This window comes from Emydura macquarii, unplaced genomic scaffold, assembly GCF_026122565.2.
Source record: "Emydura macquarii macquarii isolate MOO-44397 ecotype Brisbane River unplaced genomic scaffold, CSIRO-AGI_Emac_v2 contig_1027, whole genome shotgun sequence".
Taxonomy (NCBI): Eukaryota; Metazoa; Chordata; order Testudines; family Chelidae; genus Emydura; species Emydura macquarii.
Genome location: NW_027131164.1, coordinates 11,934,561 through 11,954,388, shown reverse-complemented (window position 1 = coordinate 11,954,388; position 19,828 = coordinate 11,934,561). Strand labels below are relative to the sequence as shown.

Genomic DNA, 19,828 nt, shown 5'->3' with positions numbered 1-19,828 from the left:
ACATGACCTTCCTCCCTCTCTTGGGCTCCTACCTGACTATGTCTTTTAGCTACATGTCCATTACTTTTGTCTGCATAACCTATTCAGAATGCACACGATTTCAGACAAGGGACAGTTTTCTTATGTGTTTTACAGACTTTTGGGGTTGATCAAAACCTGATTCTGGATTCCAATCCAAATTTGGCAAGTGGCCCCATGTGAGCCTTGGAAGGCCGGAGGAGCAAGAAAAGAGGGGTCCTGCTGTGAGCTGTGCTTGCACACACTGACTTTCAATGGGATTTTTGTGCCCCTAAGCTCCTTTGAAAAATCTCATTTTAAGTGAAGACAAAGGGTGAGAGAAAAGTACTATTACCCTTATGGTACAAATTGTGATCTTAGGCACAGAGATTGAGTGGCTTGCACAAGGGCACACAGGAAGTCTGTGGCAGTAGATCAGGGTTCAATTCACAGATCTGAGTACCAGTCCATTCACATAAACACTGATTCATAAGAATTTGGCTAGTTCAAGTATATATTGAAAGAATACTGCAAGCTGTAAAATGTGTGCATTTTCATTGCACTTGAACTTAACCCATGAATACAGATTTCCACCAATTAAAACAAACCAAGATGAGCATCCAGGGTGGGGTTGGATCTTAGATACAGAAGTGCTTGTGATAGTGGTTTAATTGGCTATATGTTTCTCTCACACCATCCATCAGATATATACCCATCATGTATATCAGCAACCAGATGATTAAACAAGTTTTTTCAGCATAATTAAGGAAGTACTCTTTCGTGACCCCATCATGCTATATTTGCCTCAGTTATTCCCCTTGTAGCCTATCATCCACATTTTTGATTCAGAAAGTAATTAGATCTCGCTTGGATTTTGTCCTGAACGTACTTTGTCCTGACTTCATTTTTTCAGAATCATTGATCTTCATCTCACCTGCAAGTTAATTCGTATAAGAATTGCCATTAACTTTGCCATTTAAAATGCTATATATATAGTATGATGGACAAAATGCAAACTTCCCTTTGTACTGAACTCTCGGTCATCCTAAGTAAATATCATTTATAGGACCATTTGTTGGAAGTTAACTTTTTAAATAAAGCTGAGTTCAAAATGTTTACCACCTGGTTTTCAAATATTAGCTGCTTTGAGGCATATAATTAGGATCCAACAAGTCAGCCTGGCCAGACTAAGAACTTGCCTGAACTTTTGTCCATCCCTTGAACCAAACCAAATTGGAACCTTTTAAAGGTTTGCTATCTAGTTAGCTATGTTCTCTCTGTGGTAGAGGAGATTCTGTATGCTGGCTCCTGCTGTCTATGTGCTTTCTGATCTGGAACTTTCCTAATAGCTGTATTTAAACATGCAGAGCATATCCTGAAAACCCCAAATCACATAGACTGTGGGAGTTCCAAAATGTTCTGGGAAGTCACTAAACAAAGCATCAAACCAGGTGTTCGGATACCCTGGTGATGGGCACAGAAGCAGAAGCTGGATGGATGGATGGATGTAGCTGCACATGCTCCAAAACTGTTTTCTTCTGCAGAGGAGAAAAAAAGAAACTCCTCTCTGAACACTGCCAGTGGAAGAAAGGGTAAGACCCTCCGCTTTGATGAATCTCCTTCTAATAAGGTGGATGGGAAAGAAAGTCAATGGAGAATTCCCTCTTGTGAATGATACTGGTCTTCTCAACAATCTCAAAAAAGCTTACAATCTACAGATAAGACATACAAAGGGTGCATTATGATGCCCATTTTATAGACGTAAAACTGTCAGAGAGAAAATAATTTGCCCATGGTTTTACATGTAGTCTGTGGCAGAGCCCTAGACCTCCTGCATCCCAGTCACTGGCTTACCCAATAAATTATCCTTCCCTTCATCATCCTTCACATGTGTAAAAGTGGTTGAGTTTAATCAGACTGTCATAGGGGCTTGGCGTGTCCGGGGGGGGGGGTGTCACCCCATTTGCCCAGTGTGGGGTTGACACGCCCTATCACACAGTTGTCAAGCTTCCCCGCTGAGTCAAGCTATCACAATCAGGAATTCTGGACCCCTGGGTGGGGCAGAGGAAACAAGCAGTCTATATCAAGAGTCCCAGGAGCCATGCCTAGTGGCAAATGGGGGGTGGGGTAAGGGGGACCTAGGCCTATGCTACTCCAGCAGGTTCCAAGCCAGTAAACTCCCTATTAAGGGTTCAAGCATCAGCTCCTAACATGTTCCCTGGGTCACTTCCTACCATGAAGCCCATCTTGGGCATCTCCTCAGCTGGCAGTGGCTTGGCATCCCCGTCAGTCTCCATGGTTGGCTGGTCCTCCACAGTGTATTCGGGGTCCGCAGCCTCAGCAGGAGGGCTGCTGGTTCTTCTGCAGGAGCTGACAGCACACAACCCTCCTCCTCCTCAGCCAGCCCTAACTGAGCTGAGCTGCCTGCCTTTATCTGTTGCCTCCACCGGAAGCATGTGCAGGGGCAAAGTCTTCTGGTGATTGGTCAGCCTTCATTTGCCCAGTGCAGGGTTGATAAACCCAGTCACACAGATAGACCATGTGTTAGCCAGACTAGCTGTTTAGATCCCATGGAGATTCTTGGATCCCACGGTGATGGGCAAAGTATGAGAGGCTAGATAGATCGACACAAGTTACTTTAATAACCTTGTGAACACAACATTACTAGCCATCTCATCATCTCCTCTGTCTCATGCAACTTTAGAGTTTCATTCTTACCGTGTTCGACTGTATGACTGTTTATGCTACCAACTCTCATGCTCTAAGATTTTCTGTAATTGCAAACGGATCCAGGTTAGTGCAGAACCCAGTGCATTTGGAATGAAACTTCTCCCCTTTTTATATTACTGACTTAGCTGTTCATATTAAGATAACTTTAAATAGAGCTTTGAGAATGTCTGACAAATTCTCTTTTTTCAGTTCAGTTGCAATCATTTGCTTTCTGTGAGGCTCAATCAATACCTCATGGGCTCCCACTCTCAATCTCCTCTGTAATTTGATTTGCAATAAGATACCAATTCTGGAAGTCTTCTTAGGTAAGTAAATTTGTTGTCTGTTGAATGGATGAATGTAGGTACCCTTTCATACAATCTTTATTCTCTTCCATGTCAGCTGTTTTCATCCCCTTTTATTTATACCTTTGTCACTTTATTTCTAGTGGAAAATAAATTGATTTGAGACATGGAGAAATATGCCCAAATTTCCCAATTTGTAAAAGATTACACAAATTGAAGTGCTGTGAAGTTTAATTCACTAAAATAATCTAATCTAGAAATGGAAGAGACCTGTTAGGATATCAAGGCCATCTCTCTGCCAGTGTAGGATTTTCCCCTTCATTTTGTAGAGCTTTGTCCAGCCTATTGTTTTGTTTCAAGCAATGGGATTTCCACCACTTCTCTTGGGCATAAATTCAGTACATTTATGGAGATATTCAGCATACATTTTCACTATCTTAATGTCCTCTAATTATTATTAGTTTTACCCTTATGAATCACACTAGATCATTCCTTTCCAGCACTGGCATTTGCACCCCTCACAGATCTGTTATCATGCCTACATTCTGTTGCATGAGTCATGATTTATCTATTTAGCTCTTACAATATTCTCGGAAGTCAGTTTTCAAGCGATTAATCATTGTATTGCTCTTCTCCAAACTCTTTGTAAATGCCTTTTTGGTAATGTGCTGGTAAGAACTGAACAAAATTCCGTAAGAACAGAGAGGAACTGTGGGCCTCAGCCAATGGAAAGATTCCTAGTTACTTCAGATTTCTTTGGTTGAAGCCTTTTAAGAACCCTGCCCTGGGCAATGCTGCTCAAAATATTTTGCCTCTCTTTTGCACTTCTACCACTTTGCCAATTCAAGCCTAATTTTGTCTCCATTACCACCTCTACGTCTCTTGAAACATTTATTGTTAGGGCACTCAGAGCTTTTGTATGAATCACTTTCATGTTAAATCTATACAACTTGTTATTATTTCTAAGTGTCTGCCCTCCTCTTAAGTATAATCATATCCGCAGTTGGTTGTTTGCATTTTCCAAGGTGAACCTTGTTTTGTAACTTTCAGTCCACATCACTAATCTCTCCCCTTGTTTTATTTCTGTCCTTAATGGTATTTACAACCCTTCCTAAATTAGGATCAGTGTGAATTAGTCCCTCTTCCAGATCATTAGGATGTTTAATAAAACTGAACCTAACATTACATTGCAAGGGCAAGCAATACAAACTACTTCAAATCATCAATGTCCCTCTAACAGTCTTCACTTGGAACTAAAGGACTCTAAGGGTTAAAAGGAAAGTTTCCATGTTCAGTCATTAGCCTCACTGCTGAAACACTAACAACATTGCCCATTATGGTGATGTTTCCCGGCCCCACCTCCATGATCAGCTTGTCCATTAGGAACTGCATTAAGGCCACTCAATCCATATTACCTAGGCCAACAAAGAGACAGCAGACGGTAACAATTTATAACAACTCCAACCTGAGCTGGATTTGAACCAGCCTCCTTGCGGGAACAAATTTAATAGCTTATTGCCAATCTCATGAGCAAACCAACCTCCCTTCTTCTTTGTTTTATTGTCCCCTGTACTCACGGAGTACCAGAGATCCTCTCTTCCCTTGAAGCATCTTGTGATCTGTTACTCAGTATTTTCTAGTTGACTCATTAGCCATTTAAGTAGTTGAAGGTTTTGTTATGTTCACACTAAAATTTTGCAGTTATTATTTACGACATGGCACTTAAATAATATGTTCTTTGAATAAGCAAAAACGCCATTGCTTTTGTTCATTAAATTTTGCTTGGAGTTAATTAAGACTGCATTGGATCTATTCTTGTATTACTGTTTCATCCCAAACTGAATTTACTTTGTCCTCACTGAGTATATAGCATGGATAATCTAATGTCATTTGAGCTTAATCCAATGCCCTTTGGAGTTAATGGAGAGACTAACTTCATATAAAGCATGATTCAATGCCCACGGACTAAAAATAGTGTTTAACACATTATTTTAAAAGCCAAATTTAGTGCTAGTGCAAGGAGCCAGAAGAGCAGCTCTGAAGATAGAAGTCCTCTTTTTATCCACAGGGCAGCTACAACATGGGTACAGCAATACAAGCAACCTTGTCAAGGGACTACCTCAGAGGATGGGAGTGGTTTATTCTGTTTTCATGCTCATTTCCTTGACTTCACTGCCATGAGGGAGTGTCAACTGTGGAGTTGTTTTCTTTCATGTAGATCCCAGTCCATCAGAAATGTGACTGAGACAGTCAACTCATTTCACATTGGGCTCACACAAGGAGACCAAAGCAAGATACAACAGTACTTACTTAGCTTGACCATAAAAGTATATCCATGTTGCAGATGGGTAAAGAGAGTCATGTAATGGTTAAAACCAGAGATTACAGCTTGTAAAAACCAAGAAAATAAAACCATTCAATATTTTTTTCAAGACAGCGGTAGAAATGTTGTGAAAAATGTAGTAAAAATGTGTTTCATCAAACTTCATAATTTGGAGAAAATTCTTATTAAAGTTTTCAAATTTGAAAGAAAAAAAGAACACTGACCTCCTCTACCAGAGATCAATACAGTCACAGAGCTGAAAATGCAACCCCAAAGTTCTGACTTCTAGCCTTTTGCTCTAACTCCTACAATAGGAGCAGCTTTGATTGCTAGCCAGTTGGGCTGTATTCACATTGCTAATATAGGGGGAAAGTTTTCCAAAGCACCTTAGGAGTCCATTTTGGGACATGGGCTCCTAAGCGCCACAGATGCTTTTGAAAGCTTCTCGTATAATAAAGACTCATGATACATTTCTCCAAGTCTCCTGTTACCCTCCAATTAAAAGGAGCTTTTTCCATTATCTTGTTTATTCATTCACTTTGCGTTTGAATTCTGATTTGAGAATCTCTCTCAAGAATTATACCTATTTCTAAAATAATTTACAGTAACCACATCCTAAAGAATGGTGTAGAACACTGAGCTGATGACACCAAGTGTTAAAGTATTGATGAAAAAATCCCATAAGTTTCATTTGGTTTTGCACTTCAGTCCCAGTGAAAGAGTGTTGTTGTAGATGTTCTTGATCTTATAATTTAAAAGAAAAATGTCTTTTGTCCCTTAAAAGGAAATATGTAACAGCTTTCACTGCAATATTTTTCAGTTTCACATCAAAACAAAGTAGCTTCATAGCATGAGAGATTGTTATTTTTTGAAGACATTGTAGGCCCAGACAGATTCATTGAGAAACAAAACACAGATAGATTTTTCAGGGAGGAGAGGATATGGTAACTAAGTAGCCTTCAGATCTCACAGGCAACTCACGTAAGGCTAACCCTGGTATTTTTTAAACCTCACCTCTGTGTAAGGTGAAATTGTTGTAGAAGAATATTAGCATGTGTGTTGTGTCAAACTCATCTAAAACTTTTGACATATTGTGGCTGCATTAAAGTAGTACAAATTTTGCTATATCCCTATTTTGGGCAAGAAGGATTTGTAAAGCTCATCTACAAGGCTACAAAATGGGAGGATATTTGCCCTTAATACTCTGATATAGAGCCACTGAAAGTTTGTTAAATATTGTTAGGAGTTGTCAAAAGTGTATGAAATTTATATGCTGTATATTTCAGACACCCAAATGATTTGCGTTTAACACATAGCTTAGGTCATTGAGCATGTGCTAGTTATCATTGGCATTTTCTCTGTGGGCTTTGATGTTATTCTCCCTCTTTCTTAATACATTCCCCTGGGATTCTTCTCCTTGGCTCTCTAACTGTGATATCCTAAAGACTATGTGAAAGAACTGTACCATGGTGGTGGTTGAGCACTAGTTCAGAATGCATGTTGGAAAACAAATGTCATTTTATTTCACTAGAGATTATCTAGTCACTGAATATTCATCATGGCCCAGGCCCACATATTAATTGAAAATTATAATTAACCTCCTCCTTCTCTCTCCCTTTAATCCTTTGGAGATTTAGATCTCCTCATATTTTGATGTCTTATCAGGAAGAAAAAAAGTTAAGATCTCTTATTTCTGATTGTTATGTTTTTACTAATCCCATCTGCTATTTTGTCAAAGAATCAGCCTTATGAAATGTACAGTATTTATGTCCGTATTAAATATTTAAAACCAACTTTTAGCCTTGACAAATGTACTTTGTATCATTCACATTGTTTTTCTAGGATGTGTTTTCTGTTCACAAACAATTCCTGAATGTCTTCTGTATGGCTCAAAGTATAGCTTCACTGGTGCCTTTCAGAAGTTGAACCACTAAGCTAATAAATGAATAATACATTTCTCTTTTTTAAGATGTCAACAATACGTAGTGTAAGTAGTTATAAATCAATGTTTAACAACACTAAATCAAACAAACAAACATGTCATAGTACTGGTATAACATTTTGATATTAATAGATTTTGGAGGTGTCACATGATAGTTCTGCATGGAATAAGGACATGGTTTGGTGAGCTCTAGGGTAGTCTAGCCTACTGGCACTTAACATGTATGGAGGACACTATGTCCTGTTTCAAAAGCCTGATCCAATTTCCATTGACTTTAACATGTAATTTAATTGAATATGTAATTCTTTCAGTAAGGCCTGAAAGAGTCCCACTGAGTTTTGTAGGCTTTGGATAAGGCCCTTAGTGAGTATTACAATTATTTGAAGGTTTTTCTATAGTCATGCCCAAATTACTGGAGTACAGGAAAACTGGCCATTTCATTCTTATTTCACTTTCAGCCAAGATGCTGGCATGGAATCAATACCATCTTCCTCACACAATATGATTGTCTGAGTGGCAGAGAGAGAGAGAGAGAGTTACACAGCATCAAACTGCTGGTAGCAAAGCTCCAAAAGGAGAGAGTTACCAGAGACACTGCTAGAACAGCAAGGAACCTAGAAGCCTATGTGGAGGCAGAGGACTTCCATTAGGAAGGCCACATGCCGCAAGGAGATTCCCAGCCTCCGTCCCTGTTTTGCCAGTCCCCAGCCCCCTCTCCCCCCCCCCCCCCAAGTTCCAGAGTTTTGAGGGACAAAGCCCATCCATCCCATGGAATAATTAGGAGGAGACACCCTGGGAGGACCTTATGGAATTCCTCTCCCATTTTCCCCTTCCCATAGGCATATCCATGGGAAGGGCACTCCGTTTCCAATATGAAATTTGGCTAGGACAGTTGCAGCTCTTACAAAGTGTCATGGCATCTTTAATAGTCTCATGTTATTTGGAAAATAAATAAATAAATAAATCAAACTGTGCACCATTAAAAACAAGTAAGCTGGAATGTAAAAAAGGAAGAACCCCAGCCATCTGGTATTTAGATGAATGAGGAGGTTTCACAAAGTAAATAGCTATTAAGACAGTGGTTTATTGGGACTGTGGAGGGAAGACATCTGATATGAGAAATAATTATAAGATATGGAAACAAAACAGAAATATCTAAATCTGTAAGATATTTTGATATATAGTAAATAAATATACATCCTTATGGATGTATAGCAAACGGTGAGAATGAGCCATTAAGAGGCACGAGTAGGAAGATAGTGACACATAATCTTGATACTGCTGATAGCCAGAATTAATTCTCTCTGTGTGTTCCTGCCAGAGATTCAGGTGTATTTTCAGGAGAAGAGCCAATATTAGAAGGTTTCATGATTAAACTTGGTCAAATAGTCAATTAGACAAACAATGGCAAGTTGTCAGACCCAAATTAAATGCACTCAAGTCACAGAATACAGAAACAAATAAGGAGGGAAATATGAGGGGATTTTAAAAGATTGTGCATAACTTACCAGAATTAGTGGAAAGACACCAGAGAAATAGAATGGAGGAAGTGGGCTATTGCATGTATAAGAATGGATCCAGGAAGGATGCAGGAAAATACAGCTCTGTAACCCTATTTTGAAGGAAGGAATGATGTCAAAACTTTGCTAATGCAGAGGTTTTTATAACAGTGTGGAATATATACATTTGGTCAAGGTCAATTAGTGCAAACTCCTGAAAATATTAGACTGAAAAGATTTTTCTGTTTAATATAGGGTAAATTTTCAGAATGGCTTTAATTCATTCAACTGAAGATATACCCCTTAAATTAATCTAGCATTAGGACCCTGAATCATCTATTAATGTCAATGGGACTACCTCACATGCTGAAAATTAAGCACATGCTTAAGTACCTTGATGAATCAGGACCTAGTGTGGAGGTCCTGAGACATGAATAAACAAGTCACATCAGATATACTGTCTAATACAACATACTACATTTGTTTGAGGCCAAAACCAAGGACCAGGCATGAGCAACAGACTGTGCCTATCCTGTCTGGCCTCAGGATGAGGCCCACAGACAAAAGCTCCTCTTCAGAGGTAGCTGAAGCACTAGGACTTTAACTTCACTTCTGTCAGCCTAGTGGAGTGTGGCAGGGTGGCCAATTATTGAGCATCCCCTCATGGCCCTGGGTCATTCTGCCCTGTTAGCTCCCTCTTGCAAGTCCCTTAAGCACTCCACCCACTCTCTTTGAGAGGGGGTGCAGATAAGCACAAGAGTTGGTTTAGTAAGAGATAAGACTTCAACAGTCCCCAGAGTCCTTAACTACAAATGGTTCAAACAATCCAGAGTGTCCCCAAAATACAGTCCATAACAATAACCCAAAAGTTCTTACTTAGTCCTGGTTCTTCTGCCACACACAGAGCTCTTCCTCTTTCCCAGACTGCTCCACCCTAAGTCACCAGTCCCAGCTATTTCTGACAGGAGTTCCCTTCTCAGACTCCAACTTACCTCTCCTTCAGTGTGTCCCCCCACTGTGAGGGTAAAGGCAGTCTATATATACTGCCTTCCTCCAGAGAGCTACTCCCAATTGGCTGGAAGAGAAAGGCACTCTGCCCCCACCCTATACTAGGGGGCTCCTGATCCCAAGCCCTTAAAGAAACAGTATCCTGAGGTTCCCTCCCCCGCCCCAGACACACACCAAATTCCTAATTCTCTGGGACTGCTTCCTCTCAGGCCATTTCTTGGGCCTTTGTTCAGTCCAACTCTCTGGAATGGGGTCTCTGGCCCCCTCTACTCTTAAAGGGCCAGTATACCCCATTACATGAAGTCATAACATTATCACAGTTTGATACACAGCCTATCATGAATTAATGCTTCCATAGGACACTGCAAATAGGCCATGGCTTCAAATTCAATGCCAACATCTCAATCTCGTAAAATGTCAGAAAGTCCCCAGTTGTTTTCCAGTCTTTCCATTAGTTTTCATTCATTAGGGACCATTTTACATTTCTTAGTCTTATCAATACTATATTAGTCCAGTGTCATTTGTCGCAATGGTTTCTACTGAGCCCAATCCTGTTTCTATTGAAATTAATGGAGTCTGTAGATTTTAGTGGGAGCTGAATTGGGCCTCAATGGGACCAACAAATAGGCTGTTTTCAAACTTTATTTTAATGCCTTTGAAAAAAAAATCCCTTTCTCCTCCCAGCTACAGTTTGGCAGCTTCTAAAATAAATACATTTTGAACAGCCTCTGAACCCACCCTCTGATAATCTGGTAACAAAACAGGGGGCAGTCCTATGTTTCTTGGGCAGTTCTTTGTCTGTCTTGTCCGAAATTACACATGCCTGGAAAAACAAAGAAGTAGAAACATAGAAGTGGGATTTTCAAGGGTGCTCAGTGGTGGCCTAACTCCACTCCCACTGAAGTCAGCGAGGGAGCAGAGCTGGACCACTGCTGAGTGCTTTTGAAAGTCTTCCCTTTAGGTTTTAGTGTTAAATTGGTTTGCTACTGTGCTGACTGAGTTGAGTTTACATATGTACAACATATAAAAATCATGGATCAAGTACACCACCGTCTGAAGCTAGTGAATTTCAGTAGACTGCCAGCAGAGAATGTGGCTCTCCATGTATTACAAATGTTATAAATATAAACTTCAGAAATGTTCAAAGAAAAATCATGAGTTTTAAATCTCTGCACATTTTCTGCAACTCTGATCAAAACCAGTGTTCTTCAGCTAACAGCTAATGAAGTGAATATTTCTCATTCTTCTTTAGTTCCAAATATTTTTCTACTTGAAATCCTCTATATAGAAAATACTCATGCGGGTGAAAAGCAATAAATCCATTCCCTAATAAAAGTCCTTTTCTTCCATGTTTCTTGGGCCCAATGCATCACTCCATAATGCCAGTTTTACACCAGTGTAATTCCACTGAAATCAATGGTGATACAACCTTGTTAAGACTGCTGTCAGTGGAGCAGGAAATCAGGCCCCTTGTCTTAAGTCACTATGAGATCAGCAATTGATTCAGCACAGAAGTTTAATATTCAGAAATTCAATGGAAACGCTGACAGTTAGACAAGGAATCTTATGCAAGTTGCTGGCTGCTTTCCAATATCCTGCAGGCAAGCTTTTCAGTCTTTTATTGAAATAAAGAAATCAGATTTTTCTCCTGGGAGATAAAATGAAATGCTCAAACTTATCAAATAATTAAATTCACATATATGGTTATGTGTTTCAGAAAGGTGAAAACAACTCTCTGCCACGGGGGCAAATGAAAATGAAGCTGCTGTCTTTTTGTATACCTTTCCCTGATTTTCTCCAATGTCTGCATTTATCATGGGAAATTAAATTAGAGAGTAAATCAGAGAGTTAAAAAAAGAAACCAGTCTCATTCACATACAAGACAGCTATCGCTTCATTCATAGAGTACTGCTTTCCCTTTACACTCTCAGGAAAAAAGCTACAGATCTATAGGCTTCCCCATTAACCAGGTTTACCATCAGGCTGTGAATATCAAAAAGATATTTTGACTTGCACAGAATACAAAGGATTAGACTGACAACTAGTCTACCTGTACTTGTAGTGCAGGATCTCTCTGGACTGGAAATTCACATGTCAGAAATAAGGGCTATAACTAATTCTAATAAAAATCACATCTGCTATTCTGAAGATTGTAAACGTAATTGTTTTCTCCCTCAGTTAGTAGAGTTATGCTGCAAGTCTTTCCTGTCTGGGTTATTTTATTCAGGAAGACTCCCCCTCTTTCTATCTCTCCCACTTGTACAGATGTGGACAAGCATAGATATGATGGAGAAAGGGAAAATTTTTTGTAGCTGGCCACTAGGCCCAGTTTATCATTTGTAAACTTAGATATATTTTATACTGTGCTTTGGAATAAGTGATATACAAAATTATTTAAATTAAAATAACTTACCTAGCTGAAATATATAGTTCTCGTCCTGTATGTACTTTCAAGGCCTAAACTTCTTTTAAAGAGACAAGATGAGTAAGGTAATATCTTATCTCTTTCAGCAACAGAAGTTGGTCCAATAAAATATATTACCTCACCTGCCTTGTATTTTTAATATCCTGGGACTAACATAGCTACAGCAACTCTGCAAACAAACTTATTTTAAGTTATTTCTGGAAACACATTGATAGTTTTCATAATATCCTGACTGAAGTAGGTAATTTCCAAACCGTGATGCCAGAAGTTTTGGGTTCCAGATGTCTGGCAGGAGGGGAGATAACCAGCACTTACACTGAAGGCTAAGGAAAGAAAGATCTAGCTTATACCTGCATAGTATTTGCATGTACAAATAGGTCACAGCATGAGCAAAAGTGCAGTTCCTGTATTCCTGGCACACTTAGAACTGCTGTCCCACTAAGAGGAATTTTGTTTAAAGTATCAGACTGAGACTCTGGAGATCTGGGTTCAGATCCCAACTCTCCAACTGACTTCCTGCGTGACCTGGGCAAGTCACTTCATCTCTCTGTGCCTCAGTTGCTTATCTGTAAAACAGGGATAATACTCCTCCTGCAATCTCTTAGGGGCAGGATCCATTTCTGACTCTGTGTATATACCCATAGCACATGGAGGCCCTGGTCTCAACTGGGGCATCTAGGCATGTCTGTAATACTGACAACAATAACCATCATTGAACTCAAGCATGGAAAAGTGAATATAGGCTTGGGCCCCCCATTTCAAGCCAAGCACTGCAAATACTATTGAAAGCCTCTCTGATGGAGAATTTAAACATGTTTCTTCAAGTGCCAAATTCTGGCTGCTGTTGCCTAGGTGTGCAAGGGGGTAGGGAAGGTGCAGGGAACAATACCTTTTCCTTTAGTCACCAGCTATTGTAAGAGCTCCACTAGGATGCGCAAGGGCAGGATCATGCCTGTTTCCCTTCTTCTGAAACAGTTGAATCAAGTGCTGTGGGGACTGTAAACTTCCCACAGCACTTGACTTTTAAAGTGTGCAGTTGTTTCCTCTCCTGTGTCTATGCCCCAGCCACACAAGAAGTATTCTGACCATGTCTCTGTTCTCAGATGGACAGAACACCTCCATCCACATGGTGTCCCTCTGGTGTAGTGTCCCTCTGCAACCTCTAAAGCAGCAGTGACAAGGAAAGCCTCCGGCTCCAACAATTAACCTGGCTATATTTAACAACATAGCAACAGACATTTAATATAGCTTTTGTTTGCTTTGTTTCTATGTTGTTTTTTAAGTCAGAGACTCTTTTGACTATATTTGATCATAAGAACGGGAAGATGAAGAGAACTATTTTTTATTCTATCGCCTGATTGATAGTGATGGCTCCTCATGTATTAGCTTGATTTCTTCAGCCAATCATTTTGGCTTCACGTAGGCATTCTGATCTAATTTCTTTTTAGACTGTGAAAAAGCCAGAGCAGCGTGTCAGGATGTCTAGACTCCAGATTTAGTTCTTGTAAGAAAAAGCAAACCTATATTTATAAAAACATTCTCCGGCACTGCTTGCACCTACTATCTGGGAATCCAAAACCAAAACTGACTGGAAAGTAAAAAGCATAAATAAAAAAGATTTAAAACATTTTTAGTTTTAATGAATTTACAATCTACATAAAGGCTTTAAAAAAAAAAATTATGGCGTCTGACCATGCAAGCTACCAATATGTAGAAATGCCCCAGATTTGGCTGCAGCAAGAGTTACAGGAACAGTAGGCTAGCAAGAGATATTGCCTTAGATATTTAATTTGACAACACCCTTTCAAACAGACCAAGTGGTCCCCTTTCATTATCCACACTGTACAGGTTTTGGGCCTTATCCTACAACCTATCAATGAAGTCAATGGGAGTATAAACCAGCAGGCTCTCTCACCAGCCAAGCCACCAAAGAATACTTTCTAGCTATAGCATTCCAGTCCCTTTCTTCAGGCTTCAGTTTTATCACTTGAAAATAAAAACTATTTCTCACAAGTTCAACATTTTAGTCATGTTGGTTTTCCACTGACCCAGGGTCTTCTAGAGAACGTATGTACTCCTTAAGAGATTACAGTCCACAGCCTGTCTGCCTACAAGTCAAGGCAAGCCCCTCTGCTTCCTTCTCCTTCCCCACTTGCTTCCTGTAGGGTTACACTCCACAGGCCATCTACCTGGGACTCACAGATGAACTGGGTTCTTTCCCCTAGTCAAGTGACTTCTAAATGATCCTTCCTACTTCCTGAAATTCCCAAGCTCACCAGAACTATTAGCTGGGTTTTATAAGGACAAAATGATCTTCCAGCTATCACCTGATCCCTGGCCTCAAAGCATCAATTGGGAGGCAGCTGATCAGTCACCAGCCACCCTTTAACAGAAAGCTTTACCTGATTAAAGACCACACAAATGGGCTCTTCGTTACCTAATATAATTAACTACCAAGCTATTGTTCTGATGTATGTGAATGCCACAACGCTTTCAAGTATGACTGACTTTCCACTTAGAGTGATGCTCTTTCAAACAAGGCGGATATTATTTTATACAGTGTACAGATTACTAGCTTATTAAGATGAAGCTATATATACGGTGTGATACAATAGCTATTCTTTAGAGCGCTCCTGGGCTGTTTCCCCTAAAATAAGTAAAGGTAAGAGTTTGAACGTTCCATTTCAGAAGGAAGAAGATAAGAATATAAATTCTATTGACTGGTAAATGTGAAGCAGAAGTCTTCAGAAGACTTTGTCACTATTGAAGTGTCCATAAAAGACCTTTCAGATCATTATTTTCTTCTTCCTCCATGTGTTCTGGCTAGATAAGACACATCTGAATGTGGATCTTTACCTACCATATATTATGTAAGTCTTTTAAGCAAGCCTTTGAAAAGTATTTGCTTTTCCTTGTATGGTGTTTTCTGAAATGTGTTTGATCAGAAAATCTATATCTATTGCAAAAAAAAAATACATATGTGGCAGAATGCAGGAAGGTCTTCCAATGAAACAGCAAGACACAGTTAGAAGGAATTTAAAAATTACCCAGATTTATTTTAAATAATCTCACACACACACACACACACACACACACACACACACACACACACACACACACACACACACACACACACACACACACACACACACACACACACACACCCCGAGAAAGAGTCCATGTTCCTCCAGATGATGCTTGCTCCTGCAAATTTCACTTCCAACTAGAACCCAGGGAATTTTATAAAGGGCTTCCCTACCTACACCCTTTGTGGGGAAGTGAAGTCCATCCTCTGGTTCTCTGGGTAACTGATAGCCCATCCAAACTATCTGCTCTCTTTCGGTCACTCCTGGCCCTATAGCAGCTTCACTGAATCAGAATGTATAAAAAGAAATGAAGATCCCAAAAAACAATAATGTGTGCAACAGAAATATATTAGAGCAAAGAGGAGGGAATGCAGCATTGAGCAAAAATTGGAAGTCATTTTTTAATAAAAGCGATGTGAAAATTAAGTGATCTGTGATCCCCCAGAACATCTAATTATTACCAACATTTTACAAGAGAACTAACCCATTCACTCTAAAGGAATGTGAGCATACAGCACTACTAAAGCCACTTCTGATTCCAAATCCTTTCTTTTCTTGCGGAAATTTGACACTGATTGCAACTGAACCAAGATTTGGTTCTAAAGGCCTGTTTTAAAGATCACTGAAGCCAATGAATTATTTCCATTGTCTTTAATTGGCTCTTGTCCCTGCATTGCAGCAGAATAATCTTATTGAATGAGCCCTAATGTCACCTGCAATATAACCCTCATGTGATCATTACCTTTTGTACGGTAGGCAGTGCTCAGTTACAAAGGTACATGGTATGTTATGTTCTAACATTCATTGTACTGGGCAATCTAGAAAGGAAAAAGAGAACCACATTAAAGATGGAGGCAGGCCCTTGTGTATGTGTGTGATGAGTAAAGGTGGTTGAATTATTTGCTGTACACACATTATCCAGCAAATGTAGCCCCCTTTTTCTGTAAAGAAATTCTTTGCATTCTGCAAATGTGTCCATTATTCCCAAGTATGGTGGTTCAGGAAAGGAACATAGAGCTAGGATGGGACAGAACAGGTTGGGGAGAAGGAAGCTACTGTCTCTGGAAAACCATGCTGGGCTCCTCACAAAAGCCCAGACTTCTATGTGCAAAGAGGATGCTACATGGGCAGAAGTCCCCAGGGGAGCTTGGAAGTGAGGGAGTGCCATCATCCCTACTTCCAAGAGATCTCATGGAAACTCCTGTGCAATTGCTCTGCTGGTGGGATCAGAGGGGGACAAGTCATTCTCCAGGGCATTATCTTCCCCAGCCAGAGGCAGTAGGTATACTTTTATATATACAAGTCTTGGTCAAAATTACTTGAACCAGCATAAACTCTGCATCTACATTCCACTTAAAGATGAGGATTGTGCACAGGAAAATTGTGCCAAGCAAATGGCAGCATGGCTCCTCCAGTAGCCAGCAGACATAGACGAAGCATGCAGGAATTGATCATCTTTGGGACTGCAGGGACCCCTTTCCTATGATACTTAGGATCTGCAGAGTTAGAAAGATGCATCCCTTCCCCCTCATGATCCCTAAAACCAATCCACCCCTTTCCTGTGAGGGCAATACTGGAAGGGAAGTCTGAAGTCAACCTCATGGTTTGTATTCCCATGGGTATTTCCACAGGAGGGAAATATTTGGTTCAACAGTTAAGAGGTGTGTCCATATCAGAATGTTTTATCTAATATCCAAAATGGAACCCAGATCTGAGCCATCCTGGATTTTGCAAAGCCACCTCCCAATCAAGGAGATCTTACAAAACCAAACTTGAAGTCAATCACCATGGTTAAGCTAATTTTGCTATTGTTTTCCATCTATTTGTTTTTATTTCAGTGTTAAGATGTTTTGAATTTTGAATATTTATTTGTTAAACAATATATTCTAAAGTCTATTTAGGACCATTTTATACTCTCAGTATGATATACCAATACAAATCCTTATCTAGGAATATCTCTGTGTCTCTCGTGGCTCTGATATTCAGCCGTTAGCCTCATGCTTAATGCTATGCCAAATGCACTGTCCCAGCAGGTCTATCCTTAGCACCGTCATGTCTTTTTTAAACAAGACCAATTTCATTGCTGTTATTTTATCATTAGTAAGCATATTGTATAGCATTCAGTCAAGTATTTACAAACTGTGCTGAGCTGGATTGAAAAAGAATTGACTTGAGCCATCACACAAAACTTAATCAAGCATTTTCCATGCCCCAAACTGATTAAATTATTTTACTATTCGTATGCAATTTCATGCGCACAGGTACTTCATCATAACAATCAAAATACAATGAGAAAGTTTGTTCTCCTACTATATGACGCCCAATTGGAAACAAGACTTGCTGGAAATCTCACAAGAAGGTGAAATTTCCAGACTAATTTGATAAACCGAAGAACTTTGGACAAAGGTTCAGGTAAGCACACAAACTTCGGGTGCTTCTTTGTGCTGAATCTATGAATTTTTAGAGATTCACCTGTCACTAGTATTGACTATACTGTGCTATTTACTCTACAGGAAAATACAACCAGTTTTGGACTTTTCTGCAGACTAGAAACCTCACTTAGTTGAAGCACAGTTATCTGAAATCCCTTGGGGGACATTTCAAATAAGTGAAGTTAGGAAAAAGTGATTTTCAGATTCCCATTCTCCCCTGCTTTAGTGGAAAACACTTCTCCTTTAAAATAAGGTCTATTACACCTATGGATATGAGATCTTGGCCACTTTCCCCACACTGGGTAGTTCAGCAAATCATATTCATACAAAACTTTGGGCACTGAAGCCCTGTTTCAGGTTAAAGACTTATATACATATAGTAACATGTCTTTATGAGCTGAAGAGAATGAATGATTACTAGACACCCTGCTTTTTGCACCAAGGACAGCTCATTCTGAAAAGAAACTGTCCGTGTCGTCTCACAATTAAGCTGATGAAGTAACTCTCATGGAATATTTTGGCTTCAGAGTTCTCAACAGCTTTATTTAATAAGATGAATTGCTTCCATCCTTTCATCTGTGCAGCATTGTAGCTTATGCCAGACATAATTAACATACTTCATATGAAGTTTCAGGAATTATGTTAATGGTTGTATTTTTTAAAGTGTTTTAAATATTAAGATATTACAAGGTGATATGAAACAGACTTGAGATCACATCATGTTCTGAAAGAGAGAGAATTTCCATTAGGTGAATAACTTGCCTTTTGTGTGAGAGGTCTTAATGAGCAAGAATCCAGCCTTTAAGTGTGTATGCAGTGGAAGACAATCATGGAAAATAAAATATTCATCTTTCCTGAAGACTTCCCAGCAAAATACTAACTGGCTGAAAATATTTATTTCACAATTGCTTGTTCTTTGGCTTTATTGCCAATAATTTAGATGCTGGTTTAATCTTCTGCATATTTACCAAGACAAAATACCAAATTAGGTCAAAATTATTCTAAAATGCCTTGGTACGGTTGAGCAATTCAAAGACTCAGATTCTAAGGCCAGAAGGGACCACTGTGATCATCTAGTTTGACCTCTTGCAAACCACATCCCATAGGGCTTCCCTATATCAACTCCTTTTTGAACTAGAGCATATCTATAAACACACCCAATCCTCTTTTTAAAATCGCCAGTCATGGAGAATCCACCCCAACTCTTGATAAATTGCTCCAGTGGTTAATTACCCTCACTGTTAAAAATTTACACTTTATTTACAATCTGAATGTGTCTAATTTCAATTTCCAGCCCTTGTATCTTGTTACACCTTTGTTTGTGAGACTGAAGAGCCCTATATAAGAAATTTTTTTTTCCCATGTGAGTCCTTATACTATGATCAAGTCATTCCTTAGACTTCTCTTTGTTACACTAAATAAATTGAGCTCCATAAATCTATTGCCATAAAGCATGTTTTCCAGTCCTTTTATCATTCTTGTGGCTCTCTTTGAATCCTCTCTAATTTATCAACATCCTTCCCAAATTGTGTACACCAGAACTGAACACAGTAATCCAGCAGCAGCTGCACCAGTGACAGACATACAGGTAATATAGAATCATAGAAGATTAGGATTGGAAGGGACCTCAGGTCATGTAATCCAACCTCCTGCTCAAAGCAGGACCAATCCCAACTAATTCAAAAATTAGATATGTAATCACTGAAAGAAACCTGCAGCCAATCAGCAAATCAGTTGTGCAGACTAGAAAAGCACTGAGATCTAAATTCTTTACCCCAATTACACTGGTGTAAGCTTGGGTTAACTCCAGAGAAGCCAATGGAATTACTCCAGGTTTACACAGAGCAAACTAGGTCAACTTCAATCAACTCATCTAAAATTTCTAAATTATTCTCTTTGCATCTGATGAGGCTGAATTCACTGAACCAACTTTAAGCATTCACCTTTCCATTCAGGTCGTAGATCTTTGAAATGTCACCCTGCAAAAATGACTCAGTGAAAGAAGGTCATTCTGTCTCACAGGGGAACCAGTTCTGCCCTCAGATAATGTGTGTTCACACAACTCTCACTGAAGCTACATATCGTGAATGCATGTCTTTAGG

General features: G+C 39.5%; 1 long non-coding RNA gene across 1 annotated transcript in view; it reads right to left on the bottom strand.

The window, feature by feature from the left end:
* Positions 1-592: 592 nt before the first annotated feature.
* LOC137150831 (uncharacterized) overlaps positions 593-19,828 on the bottom strand; it is a 43,208-nt gene continuing 23,972 nt past the window's right edge. Inside the window, exons 2-3 of the long non-coding RNA XR_010919082.1 lie at positions 8,785-8,888; positions 593-931 (exon numbers count right to left, since the gene is read on the bottom strand). This is a non-coding gene — a long non-coding RNA (uncharacterized lncRNA). The remainder of the gene's footprint in view (positions 932-8,784; positions 8,889-19,828) is intronic.